The sequence below is a fragment of the Rhinoderma darwinii genome (assembly GCF_050947455.1).
Source record: "Rhinoderma darwinii isolate aRhiDar2 chromosome 5 unlocalized genomic scaffold, aRhiDar2.hap1 SUPER_5_unloc_21, whole genome shotgun sequence".
In the NCBI taxonomy this organism is placed as follows: domain Eukaryota; kingdom Metazoa; phylum Chordata; class Amphibia; order Anura; family Rhinodermatidae; genus Rhinoderma; species Rhinoderma darwinii.
Window position 1 is genome coordinate 157,891 of NW_027461778.1, and position 15,332 is coordinate 173,222.

Here is a 15,332-nt window from a genome sequence, read left to right on the forward strand (position 1 = left end):
AACAAGGGGTGGCTGTGGGCATGCACTTGCTGCCGCTGCCAGTGTTTATCTGCATGGCAGCAGGGCATTTGGGCGTTGCCAGGAAGGCGTTTTTATGTAGATTCCTCCTCTTTCAGCACTGCATTGTGGTGCAAGCAAAAGAAGCAAATCCTGTCTGGCTTCCTCTCCGGCCTTTATTCACCTCCCGTGTAGCTGTGAGTGTGTGAGCCTGCAGGGCCCCATGGAATTGCCTAGAAGTAGGCTGAATCGCTGCAAGGGCTGAACAGCAGTATCGGGCAGGCTCGGGCAACGCGCGGCCCGTTCGGGTTATCGCTTCTCGGCCTTTTGGCTAAGATCAAGTGTAGTATCTGTTCTTATCAGTTTAATATCTGATACGTCCCCTATCTGGGGACCATATATTAAATGGATTTTTAGAACAGGGAGATGGAAATAGAGCTTGCTCTGTCCACTCCACGCATTGACCTGGTATTGCAGTATTTCCAGGACCGGTGCACCCTTTCCTTATGTGTTGACTAAAAGCAGATTCCAAAAGTGTTTTTTGTCTTTGCTATTGTTTCTGTCTTTCTGAAGGGATCTCCCCTTTTAATCCCATTATTTCAACACCTGTTGGACAATGCATGAGTGATAATGAGCTCATTGATTAAATGCAATTAATGAATAGATTGCCACCTCTTGTTGTGTGTCGTCTGTGTTTCTGTGTTTCCGGCATTTCACATTGGAACACCTCATTCACCTTCCTTGTCTTCTCTCCGCCCTCCCTTTTAGGTAAGTTAAAGAGCTGCACCTGAGCCAGCCACTGATTGATTGATTGATTGATTGATTGATTGATTGATTGATTGATTGATTGATGCAGCACAACAGTCAAATAGTGGAGTGGAGTAGGGGAACAGCAAACAGCCAATAAAGCAGCCCGCCCGCTCGCCTGCCCGCCACAATGGACCTACCTGTGTACACTAGATGGATGTGATGGAATGTACTGTCGTCCCTACATTTCAAGAAGAAGTAAGAATTGCAGTTGCAACAAAGCCTTGCTTGCCTACAAAGAGAGCAGCAATTTGGATTTGTTACTATGTTACCTAGAAGAATAACAAACTGTGCAAGGATGGAGGTTGTAGGAGCAAGGAGAAGTTGTCTGTAAAGTTGGTGGATGCCTATTTTCCATTTTGCAGTCCCTTGTCTCCCTCTTGTGGCCTCCTGGAGGCAACTAGCTGTGCAAAAAAAAGACAGCCTGGCGGCCGGCTGTTGCAGTGTTGCCCTCTCAGGCAACACTGAGTGACTGACTGAGCCTCACCGTCTTATATAAAGTTCAGACGGAACTTTGCACGTGTCATAGTGGAGCCCTCAGGATTCCAGAGCCAGCTTTCTGACATCATAATGGGGCCTCAGAGATAAAAGCCTGGGCCCAGGCAGTGTTGGTCAGTGCTGCTCAGCAGGCAGCACTGGACTGGACTGGATTACAGCTGATACAAGGTGTGAAGGAACAAGGGGTGGCTGTGGGCATGCACTTGCTGCCGCTGCCAGTGTTTATCTGCATGGCAGCAGGGCATTTGGGCGTTGCCAGGAAGGCGTTTTTATGTAGATTCCTCCTCTTTCAGCACTGCATTGTGGTGCAAGCAAAAGAAGCAAATCCTGTCTGGCTTCCTCTCCGGCCTTTATTCACCTCCCGTGTAGCTGTGAGTGTGTGAGCCTGCAGGGCCCCATGGAATTGCCTAGAAGTAGGCTGAATCGCTGCAAGGGCTGAACAGCAGTATCGGGCAGGCTCGGGCAACGCGCGGCCCGTTCGGGTTATCGCTTCTCGGCCTTTTGGCTAAGATCAAGTGTAGTATCTGTTCTTATCAGTTTAATATCTGATACGTCCCCTATCTGGGGACCATATATTAAATGGATTTTTAGAACAGGGAGATGGAAATAGAGCTTGCTCTGTCCACTCCACGCATTGACCTGGTATTGCAGTATTTCCAGGACCGGTGCACCCTTTCCTTATGTGTTGACTAAAAGCAGATTCCAAAAGTGTTTTTTGTCTTTGCTATTGTTTCTGTCTTTCTGAAGGGATCTCCCCTTTTAATCCCATTATTTCAACACCTGTTGGACAATGCATGAGTGATAATGAGCTCATTGATTAAATGCAATTAATGAATAGATTGCCACCTCTTGTTGTGTGTCGTCTGTGTTTCTGTGTTTCCGGCATTTCACATTGGAACACCTCATTCACCTTCCTTGTCTTCTCTCCGCCCTCCCTTTTAGGTAAGTTAAAGAGCTGCACCTGAGCCAGCCACTGATTGATTGATTGATTGATTGATTGATTGATTGATTGATTGATTGATTGATTGATTGATGCAGCACAACAGTCAAATAGTGGAGTGGAGTAGGGGAACAGCAAACAGCCAATAAAGCAGCCCGCCCGCTCGCCTGCCCGCCACAATGGACCTACCTGTGTACACTAGATGGATGTGATGGAATGTACTGTCGTCCCTACATTTCAAGAAGAAGTAAGAATTGCAGTTGCAACAAAGCCTTGCTTGCCTACAAAGAGAGCAGCAATTTGGATTTGTTACTATGTTACCTAGAAGAATAACAAACTGTGCAAGGATGGAGGTTGTAGGAGCAAGGAGAAGTTGTCTGTAAAGTTGGTGGATGCCTATTTTCCATTTTGCAGTCCCTTGTCTCCCTCTTGTGGCCTCCTGGAGGCAACTAGCTGTGCAAAAAAAAGACAGCCTGGCGGCCGGCTGTTGCAGTGTTGCCCTCTCAGGCAACACTGAGTGACTGACTGAGCCTCACCGTCTTATATAAAGTTCAGACGGAACTTTGCACGTGTCATAGTGGAGCCCTCAGGATTCCAGAGCCAGCTTTCTGACATCATAATGGGGCCTCAGAGATAAAAGCCTGGGCCCAGGCAGTGTTGGTCAGTGCTGCTCAGCAGGCAGCACTGGACTGGACTGGATTACAGCTGATACAAGGTGTGAAGGAACAAGGGGTGGCTGTGGGCATGCACTTGCTGCCGCTGCCAGTGTTTATCTGCATGGCAGCAGGGCATTTGGGCGTTGCCAGGAAGGCGTTTTTATGTAGATTCCTCCTCTTTCAGCACTGCATTGTGGTGCAAGCAAAAGAAGCAAATCCTGTCTGGCTTCCTCTCCGGCCTTTATTCACCTCCCGTGTAGCTGTGAGTGTGTGAGCCTGCAGGGCCCCATGGAATTGCCTAGAAGTAGGCTGAATCGCTGCAAGGGCTGAACAGCAGTATCGGGCAGGCTCGGGCAACGCGCGGCCCGTTCGGGTTATCGCTTCTCGGCCTTTTGGCTAAGATCAAGTGTAGTATCTGTTCTTATCAGTTTAATATCTGATACGTCCCCTATCTGGGGACCATATATTAAATGGATTTTTAGAACAGGGAGATGGAAATAGAGCTTGCTCTGTCCACTCCACGCATTGACCTGGTATTGCAGTATTTCCAGGACCGGTGCACCCTTTCCTTATGTGTTGACTAAAAGCAGATTCCAAAAGTGTTTTTTGTCTTTGCTATTGTTTCTGTCTTTCTGAAGGGATCTCCCCTTTTAATCCCATTATTTCAACACCTGTTGGACAATGCATGAGTGATAATGAGCTCATTGATTAAATGCAATTAATGAATAGATTGCCACCTCTTGTTGTGTGTCGTCTGTGTTTCTGTGTTTCCGGCATTTCACATTGGAACACCTCATTCACCTTCCTTGTCTTCTCTCCGCCCTCCCTTTTAGGTAAGTTAAAGAGCTGCACCTGAGCCAGCCACTGATTGATTGATTGATTGATTGATTGATTGATTGATTGATTGATTGATTGATTGATTGATGCAGCACAACAGTCAAATAGTGGAGTGGAGTAGGGGAACAGCAAACAGCCAATAAAGCAGCCCGCCCGCTCGCCTGCCCGCCACAATGGACCTACCTGTGTACACTAGATGGATGTGATGGAATGTACTGTCGTCCCTACATTTCAAGAAGAAGTAAGAATTGCAGTTGCAACAAAGCCTTGCTTGCCTACAAAGAGAGCAGCAATTTGGATTTGTTACTATGTTACCTAGAAGAATAACAAACTGTGCAAGGATGGAGGTTGTAGGAGCAAGGAGAAGTTGTCTGTAAAGTTGGTGGATGCCTATTTTCCATTTTGCAGTCCCTTGTCTCCCTCTTGTGGCCTCCTGGAGGCAACTAGCTGTGCAAAAAAAAGACAGCCTGGCGGCCGGCTGTTGCAGTGTTGCCCTCTCAGGCAACACTGAGTGACTGACTGAGCCTCACCGTCTTATATAAAGTTCAGACGGAACTTTGCACGTGTCATAGTGGAGCCCTCAGGATTCCAGAGCCAGCTTTCTGACATCATAATGGGGCCTCAGAGATAAAAGCCTGGGCCCAGGCAGTGTTGGTCAGTGCTGCTCAGCAGGCAGCACTGGACTGGACTGGATTACAGCTGATACAAGGTGTGAAGGAACAAGGGGTGGCTGTGGGCATGCACTTGCTGCCGCTGCCAGTGTTTATCTGCATGGCAGCAGGGCATTTGGGCGTTGCCAGGAAGGCGTTTTTATGTAGATTCCTCCTCTTTCAGCACTGCATTGTGGTGCAAGCAAAAGAAGCAAATCCTGTCTGGCTTCCTCTCCGGCCTTTATTCACCTCCCGTGTAGCTGTGAGTGTGTGAGCCTGCAGGGCCCCATGGAATTGCCTAGAAGTAGGCTGAATCGCTGCAAGGGCTGAACAGCAGTATCGGGCAGGCTCGGGCAACGCGCGGCCCGTTCGGGTTATCGCTTCTCGGCCTTTTGGCTAAGATCAAGTGTAGTATCTGTTCTTATCAGTTTAATATCTGATACGTCCCCTATCTGGGGACCATATATTAAATGGATTTTTAGAACAGGGAGATGGAAATAGAGCTTGCTCTGTCCACTCCACGCATTGACCTGGTATTGCAGTATTTCCAGGACCGGTGCACCCTTTCCTTATGTGTTGACTAAAAGCAGATTCCAAAAGTGTTTTTTGTCTTTGCTATTGTTTCTGTCTTTCTGAAGGGATCTCCCCTTTTAATCCCATTATTTCAACACCTGTTGGACAATGCATGAGTGATAATGAGCTCATTGATTAAATGCAATTAATGAATAGATTGCCACCTCTTGTTGTGTGTCGTCTGTGTTTCTGTGTTTCCGGCATTTCACATTGGAACACCTCATTCACCTTCCTTGTCTTCTCTCCGCCCTCCCTTTTAGGTAAGTTAAAGAGCTGCACCTGAGCCAGCCACTGATTGATTGATTGATTGATTGATTGATTGATTGATTGATTGATTGATGCAGCACAACAGTCAAATAGTGGAGTGGAGTAGGGGAACAGCAAACAGCCAATAAAGCAGCCCGCCCGCTCGCCTGCCCGCCACAATGGACCTACCTGTGTACACTAGATGGATGTGATGGAATGTACTGTCGTCCCTACACTTCAAGAAGAAGTAAGAATTGCAGTTGCAACAAAGCCTTGCTTGCCTACAAAGAGAGCAGCAATTTGGATTTGTTACTATGTTACCTAGAAGAATAACAAACTGTGCAAGGATGGAGGTTGTAGGAGCAAGGAGAAGTTGTCTGTAAAGTTGGTGGATGCCTATTTTCCATTTTGCAGTCCCTTGTCTCCCTCTTGTGGCCTCCTGGAGGCAACTAGCTGTGCAAAAAAAAGACAGCCTGGCGGCCGGCTGTTGCAGTGTTGCCCTCTCAGGCAACACTGAGTGACTGACTGAGCCTCACCGTCTTATATAAAGTTCAGACGGAACTTTGCACGTGTCATAGTGGAGCCCTCAGGATTCCAGAGCCAGCTTTCTGACATCATAATGGGGCCTCAGAGATAAAAGCCTGGGCCCAGGCAGTGTTGGTCAGTGCTGCTCAGCAGGCAGCACTGGACTGGACTGGATTACAGCTGATACAAGGTGTGAAGGAACAAGGGGTGGCTGTGGGCATGCACTTGCTGCCGCTGCCAGTGTTTATCTGCATGGCAGCAGGGCATTTGGGCGTTGCCAGGAAGGCGTTTTTATGTAGATTCCTCCTCTTTCAGCACTGCATTGTGGTGCAAGCAAAAGAAGCAAATCCTGTCTGGCTTCCTCTCCGGCCTTTATTCACCTCCCGTGTAGCTGTGAGTGTGTGAGCCTGCAGGGCCCCATGGAATTGCCTAGAAGTAGGCTGAATCGCTGCAAGGGCTGAACAGCAGTATCGGGCAGGCTCGGGCAACGCGCGGCCCGTTCGGGTTATCGCTTCTCGGCCTTTTGGCTAAGATCAAGTGTAGTATCTGTTCTTATCAGTTTAATATCTGATACGTCCCCTATCTGGGGACCATATATTAAATGGATTTTTAGAACAGGGAGATGGAAATAGAGCTTGCTCTGTCCACTCCACGCATTGACCTGGTATTGCAGTATTTCCAGGACCGATGCACCCTTTCCTTATGTGTTGACTAAAAGCAGATTCCAAAAGTGTTTTTTGTCTTTGCTATTGTTTCTGTCTTTCTGAAGGGATCTCCCCTTTTAATCCCATTATTTCCCTGTTGGACAATGCATGAGTGATAATGAGCTCATTGATTAAATGCAATTAATGAATAGATTGCCACCTCTTGTTGTGTGTCGTCTGTGTTTCTGTGTTTCCGGCATTTCACATTGGAACACCTCATTCACCTTCCTTGTCTTCTCTCCGCCCTCCCTTTTAGGTAAGTTAAAGAGCTGCACCTGAGCCAGCCACTGATTGATTGATTGATTGATTGATTGATTGATTGATTGATTGATTGATTGATTGATGCAGCACAACAGTCAAATAGTGGAGTGGAGTAGGGGAACAGCAAACAGCCAATAAAGCAGCCCGCCCGCTCGCCTGCCCGCCACAATGGACCTACCTGTGTACACTAGATGGATGTGATGGAATGTACTGTCGTCCCTACACTTCAAGAAGAAGTAAGAATTGCAGTTGCAACAAAGCCTTGCTTGCCTACAAAGAGAGCAGCAATTTGGATTTGTTACTATGTTACCTAGAAGAATAACAAACTGTGCAAGGATGGAGGTTGTAGGAGCAAGGAGAAGTTGTCTGTAAAGTTGGTGGATGCCTATTTTCCATTTTGCAGTCCCTTGTCTCCCTCTTGTGGCCTCCTGGAGGCAACTAGCTGTGCAAAAAAAAGACAGCCTGGCGGCCGGCTGTTGCAGTGTTGCCCTCTCAGGCAACACTGAGTGACTGACTGAGCCTCACCGTCTTATATAAAGTTCAGACGGAACTTTGCACGTGTCATAGTGGAGCCCTCAGGATTCCAGAGCCAGCTTTCTGACATCATAATGGGGCCTCAGAGATAAAAGCCTGGGCCCAGGCAGTGTTGGTCAGTGCTGCTCAGCAGGCAGCACTGGACTGGACTGGATTACAGCTGATACAAGGTGTGAAGGAACAAGGGGTGGCTGTGGGCATGCACTTGCTGCCGCTGCCAGTGTTTATCTGCATGGCAGCAGGGCATTTGGGCGTTGCCAGGAAGGCGTTTTTATGTAGATTCCTCCTCTTTCAGCACTGCATTGTGGTGCAAGCAAAAGAAGCAAATCCTGTCTGGCTTCCTCTCCGGCCTTTATTCACCTCCCGTGTAGCTGTGAGTGTGTGAGCCTGCAGGGCCCCATGGAATTGCCTAGAAGTAGGCTGAATCGCTGCAAGGGCTGAACAGCAGTATCGGGCAGGCTCGGGCAACGCGCGGCCCGTTCGGGTTATCGCTTCTCGGCCTTTTGGCTAAGATCAAGTGTAGTATCTGTTCTTATCAGTTTAATATCTGATACGTCCCCTATCTGGGGACCATATATTAAATGGATTTTTAGAACAGGGAGATGGAAATAGAGCTTGCTCTGTCCACTCCACGCATTGACCTGGTATTGCAGTATTTCCAGGACCGGTGCACCCTTTCCTTATGTGTTGACTAAAAGCAGATTCCAAAAGTGTTTTTTGTCTTTGCTATTGTTTCTGTCTTTCTGAAGGGATCTCCCCTTTTAATCCCATTATTTCAACACCTGTTGGACAATGCATGAGTGATAATGAGCTCATTGATTAAATGCAATTAATGAATAGATTGCCACCTCTTGTTGTGTGTCGTCTGTGTTTCTGTGTTTCCGGCATTTCACATTGGAACACCTCATTCACCTTCCTTGTCTTCTCTCCGCCCTCCCTTTTAGGTAAGTTAAAGAGCTGCACCTGAGCCAGCCACTGATTGATTGATTGATTGATTGATTGATTGATTGATTGATTGATTGATGCAGCACAACAGTCAAATAGTGGAGTGGAGTAGGGGAACAGCAAACAGCCAATAAAGCAGCCCGCCCGCTCGCCTGCCCGCCACAATGGACCTACCTGTGTACACTAGATGGATGTGATGGAATGTACTGTCGTCCCTACATTTCAAGAAGAAGTAAGAATTGCAGTTGCAACAAAGCCTTGCTTGCCTACAAAGAGAGCAGCAATTTGGATTTGTTACTATGTTACCTAGAAGAATAACAAACTGTGCAAGGATGTAGGTTGTAGGAGCAAGGAGAAGTTGTCTGTAAAGTTGGTGGATGCCTATTTTCCATTTTGCAGTCCCTTGTCTCCCTCTTGTGGCCTCCTGGAGGCAACTAGCTGTGCAAAAAAAAGACAGCCTGGCGGCCGGCTGTTGCAGTGTTGCCCTCTCAGGCAACACTGAGTGACTGACTGAGCCTCACCGTCTTATATAAAGTTCAGACGGAACTTTGCACGTGTCATAGTGGAGCCCTCAGGATTCCAGAGCCAGCTTTCTGACATCATAATGGGGCCTCAGAGATAAAAGCCTGGGCCCAGGCAGTGTTGGTCAGTGCTGCTCAGCAGGCAGCACTGGACTGGACTGGATTACAGCTGATACAAGGTGTGAAGGAACAAGGGGTGGCTGTGGGCATGCACTTTCTGCCGCTGCCAGTGTTTATCTGCATGGCAGCAGGGCATTTGGGCGTTGCCAGGAAGGCGTTTTTATGTAGATTCCTCCTCTTTCAGCACTGCATTGTGGTGCAAGCAAAAGAAGCAAATCCTGTCTGGCTTCCTCTCCGGCCTTTATTCACCTCCCGTGTAGCTGTGAGTGTGTGAGCCTGCAGGGCCCCATGGAATTGCCTAGAAGTAGGCTGAATCGCTGCAAGGGCTGAACAGCAGTATCGGGCAGGCTCGGGCAACGCGCGGCCCGTTCGGGTTATCGCTTCTCGGCCTTTTGGCTAAGATCAAGTGTAGTATCTGTTCTTATCAGTTTAATATCTGATACGTCCCCTATCTGGGGACCATATATTAAATGGATTTTTAGAACAGGGAGATGGAAATAGAGCTTGCTCTGTCCACTCCACGCATTGACCTGGTATTGCAGTATTTCCAGGACCGGTGCACCCTTTCCTTATGTGTTGACTAAAAGCAGATTCCAAAAGTGTTTTTTGTCTTTGCTATTGTTTCTGTCTTTCTGAAGGGATCTCCCCTTTTAATCCCATTATTTCAACACCTGTTGGACAATGCATGAGTGATAATGAGCTCATTGATTAAATGCAATTAATGAATAGATTGCCACCTCTTGTTGTGTGTCGTCTGTGTTTCTGTGTTTCCGGCATTTCACATTGGAACACCTCATTCACCTTCCTTGTCTTCTCTCCGCCCTCCCTTTTAGGTAAGTTAAAGAGCTGCACCTGAGCCAGCCACTGATTGATTGATTGATTGATTGATTGATTGATTGATTGATTGATTGATTGATTGATGCAGCACAACAGTCAAATAGTGGAGTGGAGTAGGGGAACAGCAAACAGCCAATAAAGCAGCCCGCCCGCTCGCCTGCCCGCCACAATGGACCTACCTGTGTACACTAGATGGATGTGATGGAATGTACTGTCGTCCCTACATTTCAAGAAGAAGTAAGAATTGCAGTTGCAACAAAGCCTTGCTTGCCTACAAAGAGAGCAGCAATTTGGATTTGTTACTATGTTACCTAGAAGAATAACAAACTGTGCAAGGATGGAGGTTGTAGGAGCAAGGAGAAGTTGTCTGTAAAGTTGGTGGATGCCTATTTTCCATTTTGCAGTCCCTTGTCTCCCTCTTGTGGCCTCCTGGAGGCAACTAGCTGTGCAAAAAAAAGACAGCCTGGCGGCCGGCTGTTGCAGTGTTGCCCTCTCAGGCAACACTGAGTGACTGACTGAGCCTCACCGTCTTATATAAAGTTCAGACGGAACTTTGCACGTGTCATAGTGGAGCCCTCAGGATTCCAGAGCCAGCTTTCTGACATCATAATGGGGCCTCAGAGATAAAAGCCTGGGCCCAGGCAGTGTTGGTCAGTGCTGCTCAGCAGGCAGCACTGGACTGGACTGGATTACAGCTGATACAAGGTGTGAAGGAACAAGGGGTGGCTGTGGGCATGCACTTGCTGCCGCTGCCAGTGTTTATCTGCATGGCAGCAGGGCATTTGGGCGTTGCCAGGAAGGCGTTTTTATGTAGATTCCTCCTCTTTCAGCACTGCATTGTGGTGCAAGCAAAAGAAGCAAATCCTGTCTGGCTTCCTCTCCGGCCTTTATTCACCTCCCGTGTAGCTGTGAGTGTGTGAGCCTGCAGGGCCCCATGGAATTGCCTAGAAGTAGGCTGAATCGCTGCAAGGGCTGAACAGCAGTATCGGGCAGGCTCGGGCAACGCGCGGCCCGTTCGGGTTATCGCTTCTCGGCCTTTTGGCTAAGATCAAGTGTAGTATCTGTTCTTATCAGTTTAATATCTGATACGTCCCCTATCTGGGGACCATATATTAAATGGATTTTTAGAACAGGGAGATGGAAATAGAGCTTGCTCTGTCCACTCCACGCATTGACCTGGTATTGCAGTATTTCCAGGACCGGTGCACCCTTTCCTTATGTGTTGACTAAAAGCAGATTCCAAAAGTGTTTTTTGTCTTTGCTATTGTTTCTGTCTTTCTGAAGGGATCTCCCCTTTTAATCCCATTATTTCAACACCTGTTGGACAATGCATGAGTGATAATGAGCTCATTGATTAAATGCAATTAATGAATAGATTGCCACCTCTTGTTGTGTGTCGTCTGTGTTTCTGTGTTTCCGGCATTTCACATTGGAACACCTCATTCACCTTCCTTGTCTTCTCTCCGCCCTCCCTTTTAGGTAAGTTAAAGAGCTGCACCTGAGCCAGCCACTGATTGATTGATTGATTGATTGATTGATTGATTGATTGATTGATTGATGCAGCACAACAGTCAAATAGTGGAGTGGAGTAGGGGAACAGCAAACAGCCAATAAAGCAGCCCGCCCGCTCGCCTGCCCGCCACAATGGACCTACCTGTGTACACTAGATGGATGTGATGGAATGTACTGTCGTCCCTACATTTCAAGAAGAAGTAAGAATTGCAGTTGCAACAAAGCCTTGCTTGCCTACAAAGAGAGCAGCAATTTGGATTTGTTACTATGTTACCTAGAAGAATAACAAACTGTGCAAGGATGGAGGTTGTAGGAGCAAGGAGAAGTTGTCTGTAAAGTTGGTGGATGCCTATTTTCCATTTTGCAGTCCCTTGTCTCCCTCTTGTGGCCTCCTGGAGGCAACTAGCTGTGCAAAAAAAAGACAGCCTGGCGGCCGGCTGTTGCAGTGTTGCCCTCTCAGGCAACACTGAGTGACTGACTGAGCCTCACCGTCTTATATAAAGTTCAGACGGAACTTTGCACGTGTCATAGTGGAGCCCTCAGGATTCCAGAGCCAGCTTTCTGACATCATAATGGGGCCTCAGAGATAAAAGCCTGGGCCCAGGCAGTGTTGGTCAGTGCTGCTCAGCAGGCAGCACTGGACTGGACTGGATTACAGCTGATACAAGGTGTGAAGGAACAAGGGGTGGCTGTGGGCATGCACTTGATGCCGCTGCCAGTGTTTATCTGCATGGCAGCAGGGCATTTGGGCGTTGCCAGGAAGGCGTTTTTATGTAGATTCCTCCTCTTTCAGCACTGCATTGTGGTGCAAGCAAAAGAAGCAAATCCTGTCTGGCTTCCTCTCCGGCCTTTATTCACCTCCCGTGTAGCTGTGAGTGTGTGAGCCTGCAGGGCCCCATGGAATTGCCTAGAAGTAGGCTGAATCGCTGCAAGGGCTGAACAGCAGTATCGGGCAGGCTCGGGCAACGCGCGGCCCGTTCGGGTTATCGCTTCTCGGCCTTTTGGCTAAGATCAAGTGTAGTATCTGTTCTTATCAGTTTAATATCTGATATGTCCCCTATCTGGGGACCATATATTAAATGGATTTTTAGAACAGGGAGATGGAAATAGAGCTTGCTCTGTCCACTCCACGCATTGACCTGGTATTGCAGTATTTCCAGGACCGGTGCACCCTTTCCTTATGTGTTGACTAAAAGCAGATTCCAAAAGTGTTTTTTGTCTTTGCTATTGTTTCTGTCTTTCTGAAGGGATCTCCCCTTTTAATCCCATTATTTCAACACCTGTTGGACAATGCATGAGTGATAATGAGCTCATTGATTAAATGCAATTAATGAATAGATTGCCACCTCTTGTTGTGTGTCGTCTGTGTTTCTGTGTTTCCGGCATTTCACATTGGAACACCTCATTCACCTTCCTTGTCTTCTCTCCGCCCTCCCTTTTAGGTAAGTTAAAGAGCTGCACCTGAGCCAGCCACTGATTGATTGATTGATTGATTGATTGATTGATTGATTGATTGATTGATTGATTGATGCAGCACAACAGTCAAATAGTGGAGTGGAGTAGGGGAACAGCAAACAGCCAATAAAGCAGCCCGCCCGCTCGCCTGCCCGCCACAATGGACCTACCTGTGTACACTAGATGGATGTGATGGAATGTACTGTCGTCCCTACATTTCAAGAAGAAGTAAGAATTGCAGTTGCAACAAAGCCTTGCTTGCCTACAAAGAGAGCAGCAATTTGGATTTGTTACTATGTTACCTAGAAGAATAACAAACTGTGCAAGGATGGAGGTTGTAGGAGCAAGGAGAAGTTGTCTGTAAAGTTGGTGGATGCCTATTTTCCATTTTGCAGTCCCTTGTCTCCCTCTTGTGGCCTCCTGGAGGCAACTAGCTGTGCAAAAAAAAGACAGCCTGGCGGCCGGCTGTTGCAGTGTTGCCCTCTCAGGCAACACTGAGTGACTGACTGAGCCTCACCGTCTTATATAAAGTTCAGACGGAACTTTGCACGTGTCATAGTGGAGCCCTCAGGATTCCAGAGCCAGCTTTCTGACATCATAATGGGGCCTCAGAGATAAAAGCCTGGGCCCAGGCAGTGTTGGTCAGTGCTGCTCAGCAGGCAGCACTGGACTGGACTGGATTACAGCTGATACAAGGTGTGAAGGAACAAGGGGTGGCTGTGGGCATGCACTTGCTGCCGCTGCCAGTGTTTATCTGCATGGCAGCAGGGCATTTGGGCGTTGCCAGGAAGGCGTTTTTATGTAGATTCCTCCTCTTTCAGCACTGCATTGTGGTGCAAGCAAAAGAAGCAAATCCTGTCTGGCTTCCTCTCCGGCCTTTATTCACCTCCCGTGTAGCTGTGAGTGTGTGAGCCTGCAGGGCCCCATGGAATTGCCTAGAAGTAGGCTGAATCGCTGCAAGGGCTGAACAGCAGTATCGGGCAGGCTCGGGCAACGCGCGGCCCGTTCGGGTTATCGCTTCTCGGCCTTTTGGCTAAGATCAAGTGTAGTATCTGTTCTTATCAGTTTAATATCTGATACGTCCCCTATCTGGGGACCATATATTAAATGGATTTTTAGAACAGGGAGATGGAAATAGAGCTTGCTCTGTCCACTCCACGCATTGACCTGGTATTGCAGTATTTCCAGGACCGGTGCACCCTTTCCTTATGTGTTGACTAAAAGCAGATTCCAAAAGTGTTTTTTGTCTTTGCTATTGTTTCTGTCTTTCTGAAGGGATCTCCCCTTTTAATCCCATTATTTCAACACCTGTTGGACAATGCATGAGTGATAATGAGCTCATTGATTAAATGCAATTAATGAATAGATTGCCACCTCTTGTTGTGTGTCGTCTGTGTTTCTGTGTTTCCGGCATTTCACATTGGAACACCTCATTCACCTTCCTTGTCTTCTCTCCGCCCTCCCTTTTAGGTAAGTTAAAGAGCTGCACCTGAGCCAGCCACTGATTGATTGATTGATTGATTGATTGATTGATTGATTGATTGATGCAGCACAACAGTCAAATAGTGGAGTGGAGTAGGGGAACAGCAAACAGCCAATAAAGCAGCCCGCCCGCTCGCCTGCCCGCCACAATGGACCTACCTGTGTACACTAGATGGATGTGATGGAATGTACTGTCGTCCCTACATTTCAAGAAGAAGTAAGAATTGCAGTTGCAACAAAGCCTTGCTTGCCTACAAAGAGAGCAGCAATTTGGATTTGTTACTATGTTACCTAGAAGAATAACAAACTGTGCAAGGATGGAGGTTGTAGGAGCAAGGAGAAGTTGTCTGTAAAGTTGGTGGATGCCTATTTTCCATTTTGCAGTCCCTTGTCTCCCTCTTGTGGCCTCCTGGAGGCAACTAGCTGTGCAAAAAAAAGACAGCCTGGCGGCCGGCTGTTGCAGTGTTGCCCTCTCAGGCAACACTGAGTGACTGACTGAGCCTCACCGTCTTATATAAAGTTCAGACGGAACTTTGCACGTGTCATAGTGGAGCCCTCAGGATTCCAGAGCCAGCTTTCTGACATCATAATGGGGCCTCAGAGATAAAAGCCTGGGCCCAGGCAGTGTTGGTCAGTGCTGCTCAGCAGGCAGCACTGGACTGGACTGGATTACAGCTGATACAAGGTGTGAAGGAACAAGGGGTGGCTGTGGGCATGCACTTGCTGCCGCTGCCAGTGTTTATCTGCATGGCAGCAGGGCATTTGGGCGTTGCCAGGAAGGCGTTTTTATGTAGATTCCTCCTCTTTCAGCACTGCATTGTGGTGCAAGCAAAAGAAGCAAATCCTGTCTGGCTTCCTCTCCGGCCTTTATTCACCTCCTGTGTAGCTGTGAGTGTGTGAGCCTGCAGGGCCCCATGGAATTGCCTAGAAGTAGGCTGAATCGCTGCAAGGGCTGAACAGCAGTATCGGGCAGGCTCGGGCAACGCGCGGCCCGTTCGGGTTATCGCTTCTCGGCCTTTTGGCTAAGATCAAGTGTAGTATCTGTTCTTATCAGTTTAATATCTGATACGTCCCCTATCTGGGGACCATATATTAAATGGATTTTTAGAACAGGGAGATGGAAATAGAGCTTGCTCTGTCCACTCCACGCATTGACCTGGTATTGCAGTATTTCCAGGACCGGTGCACCCTTTCCTTATGTGTTGACTAAAAGCAGATTCCAAAAGTGTTTT

At 47.9% G+C, this 15,332-nt stretch overlaps 11 non-coding genes across 11 annotated transcripts; all 11 read left to right on the forward strand.

Moving 5' to 3' along the window:
* The first annotated feature begins 308 nt into the window (after positions 1-308).
* Positions 309-499, forward strand: LOC142687247 (U2 spliceosomal RNA). Its single transcript, XR_012856492.1, has one exon. It is a non-coding gene; the product is annotated as a U2 spliceosomal RNA (small nuclear RNA).
* A 1,288-nt stretch (positions 500-1,787) lies between these two features.
* LOC142687248 (U2 spliceosomal RNA) lies at positions 1,788-1,978 on the forward strand. Its single transcript, XR_012856493.1, has one exon. It is a non-coding gene; the product is annotated as a U2 spliceosomal RNA (small nuclear RNA).
* Positions 1,979-3,274: 1,296 nt separating this feature from the next.
* LOC142687249 (U2 spliceosomal RNA) lies at positions 3,275-3,465 on the forward strand. The gene has a single exon (XR_012856494.1). It is a non-coding gene; the product is annotated as a U2 spliceosomal RNA (small nuclear RNA).
* Positions 3,466-4,761: 1,296 nt separating this feature from the next.
* Positions 4,762-4,952, forward strand: LOC142687251 (U2 spliceosomal RNA). The gene has a single exon (XR_012856495.1). It is a non-coding gene; the product is annotated as a U2 spliceosomal RNA (small nuclear RNA).
* A 1,284-nt stretch (positions 4,953-6,236) lies between these two features.
* On the forward strand, positions 6,237-6,427 carry LOC142687289 (U2 spliceosomal RNA). Its single transcript, XR_012856530.1, has one exon. It is a non-coding gene; the product is annotated as a U2 spliceosomal RNA (small nuclear RNA).
* Positions 6,428-7,715: 1,288 nt separating this feature from the next.
* LOC142687252 (U2 spliceosomal RNA) lies at positions 7,716-7,906 on the forward strand. The gene has a single exon (XR_012856496.1). It is a non-coding gene; the product is annotated as a U2 spliceosomal RNA (small nuclear RNA).
* Positions 7,907-9,190: 1,284 nt separating this feature from the next.
* LOC142687253 (U2 spliceosomal RNA) lies at positions 9,191-9,381 on the forward strand. Its single transcript, XR_012856497.1, has one exon. It is a non-coding gene; the product is annotated as a U2 spliceosomal RNA (small nuclear RNA).
* A 1,292-nt stretch (positions 9,382-10,673) lies between these two features.
* Positions 10,674-10,864, forward strand: LOC142687255 (U2 spliceosomal RNA). Its single transcript, XR_012856499.1, has one exon. It is a non-coding gene; the product is annotated as a U2 spliceosomal RNA (small nuclear RNA).
* Positions 10,865-12,148: 1,284 nt separating this feature from the next.
* On the forward strand, positions 12,149-12,339 carry LOC142687325 (U2 spliceosomal RNA). The gene has a single exon (XR_012856562.1). It is a non-coding gene; the product is annotated as a U2 spliceosomal RNA (small nuclear RNA).
* Positions 12,340-13,631: 1,292 nt separating this feature from the next.
* On the forward strand, positions 13,632-13,822 carry LOC142687256 (U2 spliceosomal RNA). Its single transcript, XR_012856500.1, has one exon. It is a non-coding gene; the product is annotated as a U2 spliceosomal RNA (small nuclear RNA).
* A 1,280-nt stretch (positions 13,823-15,102) lies between these two features.
* Positions 15,103-15,293, forward strand: LOC142687257 (U2 spliceosomal RNA). Its single transcript, XR_012856501.1, has one exon. It is a non-coding gene; the product is annotated as a U2 spliceosomal RNA (small nuclear RNA).
* Positions 15,294-15,332: the final 39 nt, after the last annotated feature.